The sequence below is a fragment of the Panthera uncia genome, chromosome C2, assembly GCF_023721935.1.
Source record: "Panthera uncia isolate 11264 chromosome C2, Puncia_PCG_1.0, whole genome shotgun sequence".
NCBI classification, from domain to species: domain Eukaryota; kingdom Metazoa; phylum Chordata; class Mammalia; order Carnivora; family Felidae; genus Panthera; species Panthera uncia.
In genome coordinates this window covers 121,704,496-121,711,245 of record NC_064810.1, presented here as the reverse complement: position 1 = coordinate 121,711,245, position 6,750 = coordinate 121,704,496, and the positions used below count along the sequence as shown (strand labels likewise).

The 6,750-nt window shown below is 42.5% G+C and overlaps 1 pseudogene; it reads left to right on the top strand.

Annotated features, from left to right (window-relative positions):
* Positions 1-1,845: 1,845 nt before the first annotated feature.
* On the top strand, positions 1,846-3,040 carry LOC125921296 (small ubiquitin-related modifier 2-like; annotated as a pseudogene).
* The last annotated feature ends 3,710 nt before the right edge of the window (positions 3,041-6,750 follow it).

Below are 6,750 nucleotides of genomic sequence, written 5' to 3'. Positions count from 1 at the left end.
CCCCTATGTTTATTCATTTTTGAGAGACACAGAGCAAGCAGGGGAGGGGCAGACAGAGAGGGAGACCCAGAATCTGAAGCAGGCTGCTGGCTCAGAACTGATAGCACAGAGCCTGACACGGGGCTCGAACCCATGAACCCATGAACCCTGAGATCATGACCTGAGCCAAAGTTAGATGCTTAACCAACTGAGCCACTGAGGTGCTCCTAAGATTTTATTTTAAGTAATCTCTGTGCCTAACATGGGGCTCAAACTCACAACTCTGAGATCAAGAGTCAGACACTCAACCGACTGAGCCACCCAGGCACCCCAAAGATTTTTTATTTCTAAGTGATCTCTACACCCAACGTGGGGCTCAAACTCACAACCCTGAGATTGAGTCATATGCTCCACCAATTGAGGCACCCAGGTGCCCCTTATCCATTTAAAAATATATATAAATTTATGGGGTGCCTGGATGGCTCAGTCGGTTAAGCATCTGACTTCAGCTCAGGTCATGATCTCACGGTTCGTGAGTTTGGTCCCCCACGTCGGGCTCTGTGCTGGCAGCTCAGGGCCTGGAGCCTGCCTCTGATCTGTGTCTCCCTCCCCTCAGCTCCTCCCCTGCTCACACTCTGTCTCTCTCTCAAAAGTAAATAAAGATTAAAAAATATATATAAATTTAATGACATTAATTAAAACCACAATGTTGTAAACCATCACCACTATTTACAAAGCTTTTTCATCACTCTAAACAGAACCTCCGTACTCATTTGTGTGCTTATTTTTGTTGTTATTGTTTAAATAACTTCTTCTCTAGAATATGTTGGTCTCTGCTGGTAGGTGGGATCAAGTTATGCCTAGTCAAGAGATTTCTTCACCTGAGTTTCTTTCGTCACAGGGTTGCTGTGAGTTCTTTTTTATGTAAACAGTTTTGCTACTTTCCTTCTCCATATGCACACTTACTTTAACAAAATGGAAATTATATCAAATGACCCCAAATTTAGTGCTTAACACTACAACCCTTTTACTTGCTTACAATTCTGTGAGTCATCAAGTTGGGTAGGAATCAACTGGGCATTTCTTCTGTTGTCATTAACTAGTCTCATTTATGCCACTGCAATCTTCTGGCAGTTCAGCTGGGGCTGGATGGTATTATATGGCCTCATTTGTATGTCCAGTGCTGTCTATGGGCATGGGTGGTACATTTCCTCCAGCATGTTACCTGTGGAGTAGGGTTCCAGATGCAGGAAGAGAGAAAGGTTAAAATACCCACTGTGCAAACAGTTTTCAAGCTGCAGTCTGGCTCGTTGCTAATGTCCCATTGTCCAAAGCAAGTCACTTGGCCAAACCCAAAGTCTATGTGAGAGGGGACTTCATGAAATATGGATACATACAGCATGGTTCATTGGGGCCATCACTGTAACAATCTACCATACCTATGTACTATATTGCAGTTTGCGTTCCCCCTTAACAGGGTGTCTGTTTTCCAAGTTGATATAATTATAATAATTACATTTTTAAAAATGTTTATTTATATTTGAGAGAGAGAGACAGAGCGCCAGTGGGGGAGGAGCAGAGAGAGAGGGAGACACAGAATCCAAAGCAGGCTCCAGGCTCTGAGCTGTCAGCACAGAGCCTGATGCGGGGTTTGAACCCAAGAACCATGAAATCATGACCTGAGCCAAAGTTGGAGGCTTCACTGACAGGGCCACTCAGGTGCCCCTATCATAATTACATTTGTAATGACGACAAAAGAGTTAATCAAAGGACTATGCCAAAATGTACCTAATCATTATTGCTTTTTTTTTTTCTTTTGTGGTTTGTTTTCATTTTCACTGTTATAAAGAAGTCATTAAGGTCTCCCTCCTCCACTGTTGCCACCTCCTTCTGCTGCTCCTGGTGCTGCTAGTATGCTAGTTAAGTGCGGATCTGGTGCCTCTTGTGAAGCAGCAGCTGAAGAGACCCCAGCACTCAGCGAGGCCTGCAAAAAGCCCAAGGAAGGAGTCAAGACTGAGAACAATGATCATATGAATTTGACGGTGACAGGGCAGGATGATTCTGTGGTGCAGCGTAAGATTAAGAGGCACACACTGCTTAGTAAACTAACGAAAGCCTTTTGTGAATGGCAGGATTTGTCCATGAAGCACAACAGATTCTGATTTGATGGGCAGCCAATTATTGAAACAGACACGCCTGCACAGTTGGAAACGGAGGCTGAAGATACAGTTGATGTGTTCCAGCAGCTGACGGGAGGCATATCCTGAAAAGGGAACCTGCCACTTCACTCCAGAACTCTGTTCCTCCAGACCAAGAAGGCATTCTCGATTAGAAAGCCACAATTTGGTTCCACCACATCCTGAGTACTATAGTTTTCTCTATTCTTTCATTTTCCCCTTCCCCATTCCTTCATTGTACATTAACGTACTGTGGATGTGCACAAGCATATTGCAGGTTTTTTTTTTTTTTTAATTAAATGGCCAATGTTATGTTTGGTGCCTGTCACATGGAGATGGGATGGGGAAAAATACTGGTTCTGTGATAATACCCCCTTTCTCCATTAGTGGCATGCTCATTCAGCTCTTATTTTTACATTCCAGTAAGTTATTTTGCTCTCACTGTTTAACAAAAAATGAACAACATAAAAATCCTTGCACACCTTGTGTGATTGGAGAATTTTAATGTTTTTCATTTATCATTGTAAAACCAAGGGCAATTTTATAACATTTTTGTACATAGCTGTTAGATATAGGGCACTCTGTCTTTAAGTAGGGATAAATTACTCTAAGAGAAATGAATCCTAGATACTTTTCCCTTCAAGTCAGCATCTTGTTGTTGAAACAAATTTCTTGTTTTAAAAAAAGTAATTAAAGGGGCGCCTAGGTGGCTCAGTGGGTTGAGCATCCGACTTCGGCTCAGGTCACAATCTCGTCGTTCGTGAGTTCGAGCCCCGCGTCGGGCTCTGGGCTGATGGCTCAGAGCCTGGAGCCTGCTTCCGATTCTGTGTCTCCCTCTCTCTCTGCCCTTCCCCCGTTCATGCTCTGTCTCTCTGTCCCAAAAATAAATAAACTTAAAAAAAAATTTTTTTTTAAATAAAAAAAATAAAAAAGTAATTAAATAGATATTTGTTGAATGTCTACTATGTGTAAGGACTTATTCAAGAACACTAAGGATACCTATTTGCTTAAATTTTTTCAGGGGAAATTCAGACAAACATGAATATATAAAAAGCACTATGGAGAGAAAGCAGAGAAGGCAGATTACATCCTGGAGAGAAGTTGGGTTGGGTAGGGCTTGCTATTTAAAGTTCATTTAGGGGAACCTGGGTGGCTCAGTCGGTTAAGGGTCTGACTTTAGCTCAGGTCATGTTCTCACAGTTCGTGAGTTCAAGCCTTGCGTTGTGCTCTGTGCTGACAGCTCAGAGCCTGGTGCCTGCTTAGGATTCTGTGTCTCCCTCTCTCTCTCCCCCTCTCCTGCTCACACTCTCTCTTTCTCTCTCTCTCAAAAATAAATGAACCTTAAAAAAATGCTTTTGGGGGCACGTGGCTGGTTCAGTCAGGAGAACATCCAACTCTTGATCTCAGGGTCATGAGTTTGAGCCCCATGAAGGCATAGAGATTGCTTTTAAAAAATGGCTTAAACTGGGCACATGGGTGGCTCAGTGGGTTGAATGTTTGATTCTTGGTTTTGGCTTGGGTCATGATCTCTAAGTTTGTGAGTTCAAGCCCTGTATCCAGCTCCAAGTTGATAGCTTGGAGCCTGCTTGGGATTCTCTCTCTTCCTCTCTCTCTCTCTCTCTCTCTCTCTCTCCCCCTCTGCCCCTTCCCTGCTCTCCTATGCTCTCTCTCTCTGAAAATAAATAAACTTTTAAAAAATGGCTTAAGGGGCGCCTGGGTGGCTCAGTCGGTTGAGCGGCCGACTTCGGCTCAGGTCATGATCTCACAATCTGTGAGTTCGAGCCCCGCATCAGGCTCTGTGCTGACAGCTCAGAGCCTGGAACCTGTTTCAGATTCTGTGTCTCCCTCTCTCTGACCCTCCCCCGTTCATGCTCTGTCTCTCTCTATCTCAAAAATAAATAAACGTTAAAAAAAAAAAATTAAAAAATGGCTTAAACGATAAATGGAGCCTTAAAAAATAAATAGGGGTGCCTGTCTGGCTTAGTAGAACTTGTGACTTGATTGTAGGGTTGTGAGTTCAAGCCCCACACTGGGTCTGGAACCTACTTAAAATTTAAATACAGACACACATACATACATACATACATAAAATAAACCCACAAACAACTAAATAAATAAGATACCTGTGTAACTCCCACCCTTAAAAACATTTTTTGAGGGGCACTTGAGTGGCTCAGTTGGTTGAGTGCCAACTCTTGATTTAGGCTCAGGTCATGATCTCACAGTTGTGGGATCAAGCCCTGAGTCCAGCTCATGGAGAAGTGAGGAACCTGCTTGGGATTTGGGATTTTCTTTCTTTCTGCCCCTCCTCGCCGCCCCCCCACCCCCCCGCCACCCATGCACACATGGGCTCTCCATTTCTCTCAAAATAAATAAACTTTAAAAAATGTTTTTGAATTATGTTCTAAGAATAAAAGATTATTTCTCTTGCATCATATCCTTGTAAGAAGAAGTGAAATCAGTGGGACATAGGGTAGGAATATTAAAACTTTCACAATGCATTGCTCAATTGCTCTCCCAAGGGCTTTACCAATTTATACCACCACCAACAGGAATTTGCCAGTTTCCCTGCTTTGACCACAGTTAACATGGAACATTCTAATTAAAAAAGAAAACTTTGTTAGTTTAATAGGTAAGCCTGGATTTCCTTCTTTTAAGACAGTATTTTATATAGTCTTTTACCTTTTCTTTTTTGAAGTTATCTCTAGAGCCAACGCAGGGATTGAACTCACAACCTGAGATCAAGAGTCACATGCTCTGCTGACTATCCCAATAGTCTTTTATCTTGACCACTTCAGTCTTTTTTTTTTTTTTTAAGCTTATTTATTTACTTTGAGACAGGGGGAGAGAGAATAAGAGGGGGAGGGGCAGAGAGGGGGGCAAGAAGAGAAAGAATCTCAAGCAGGCTCCTGGGTCTGCTCTGAACAGGACTCAGGACTCCATCTCAGAACCATGAGATCATAACCTGAGCCAAAATCGGGTCAGAGGCTTAACCGACTGAGCCACCCGGATGCCCCTTGACCACTTTAGACTTTTGCACTTTTTAGTTTTTGAGCTATAATTGCTATTTTCTGTTGCTCTGTGGTGGGTTTGGCTGGGGTGGGGAGGTCGAGGAGACTAAGAGGCACACCCACATGTGCACACACATGCAAAAACGTGGGCATGATCACATTCGGACATATTCACGTTTCCTGGTGTGAATAAAAAATGGGGATAAAATATCTGGAATCATAAAGGGCCAAATACAGAGGAAACCAAATATTTTTAATCAGGGGACTTAGGTAGGTATTTCTTTGAATAGTGGTTGTATTTTGGCCCTTAAGAGGGATAAAATGTTCCTTGGCAGGAGCCCATCTGGGTCTGTGCCGTTCTGACCCTGTGCTATGTGTTCTGCTTGGCTAGGCACACTCTTGGGCACTGACCAGGAGGCGGGGCTGCCTTTGGTCCCCAGTCTCAGGCAATTTGTATCTATTTCTACTTTCTAAGTCAGTCAGTAAGGGCAGGATCAGTATCCCTGGCCTATGTATGTCTGTCTGCCCCATGAAAAAATGTTTCATTCATTAATTAATGCATGCATTTATGCATCTGTTTATCCCATAATTTGTCTATTCATTTGGGCATGTATTTATACATGATTGCATTCATTCAGTTAGTACACATTTATTAAGGTCAAGGTTTATGCCACAGGGATCAATGATAACTAATTAGATAATTAATTAGATAACTAAGTGGGCACCCAGGAAAAGGTCGTAGCTTCCAGATCTATAGTAGTTGGTGTCCTGTAGACTGAGATCCTGGCAATGTACTGATCAACCCTTCTTGGTCCATTAACTGTGAACAAATAAACTCGTGTTTTACCACCCCAAAGCCAAAATGTGTTGACTGAGCTTTCTTTACCGGGAAAATGGTATTGCATTTCTCTTTGTGATAGGAAAGGTTAGAACAACAGTAAGTGACCTTACAGCTCTGGGCACTGATTCCACACTATGTCAGCTGTGAAAAAACACGTCTCCTCATTCAAGTGACACCCTTTATTTGGCAAGTGGATGTACCTTTATGCTTTCTTTTTGAAAGCTGAGGGCTATTTTTAAGAATTTTTATTTATTTACTTATTTATTTTTTAAAGTTTATTTACTTATTTTGAGAGAAAGAGAGCATGAGCAGGGGAGGGGAAGACAGGGAGGGAGAGGGTGAATCCCAAGCAGGTTCTGCACTGACATCAAGGAGCCCGATGCAGGGCTCGAATTCGAGAACTGTGAGATCATGGCCTGAGCCGAAACCAAGAGGTGGATCCTTAAGTGACTGAGTTACCCAGGCACTGTGAGGGGCATTTTTTTTAAAAAGCAAAATTCAGACTCCTTGTCCTTAAGGAGTTTATAATCCAGTTGGAGTAATAAGGCCAGTCCACCCAGGGTTACAGAGTATAGAACTAAAGAGTGTTTTCTTTTTACTGAAGGCTGCCATCTGGTCTGAAATTCCCTACCAAGATGGAACTCTTCCTTCAAAGTACGTTGTAAGTAGTCTTTTCTGCTTTTTTTTTTTATTAAAAAAATTTTTTTTAATATTTATTTGAGAGACAGAGAGAGAGAGAGAG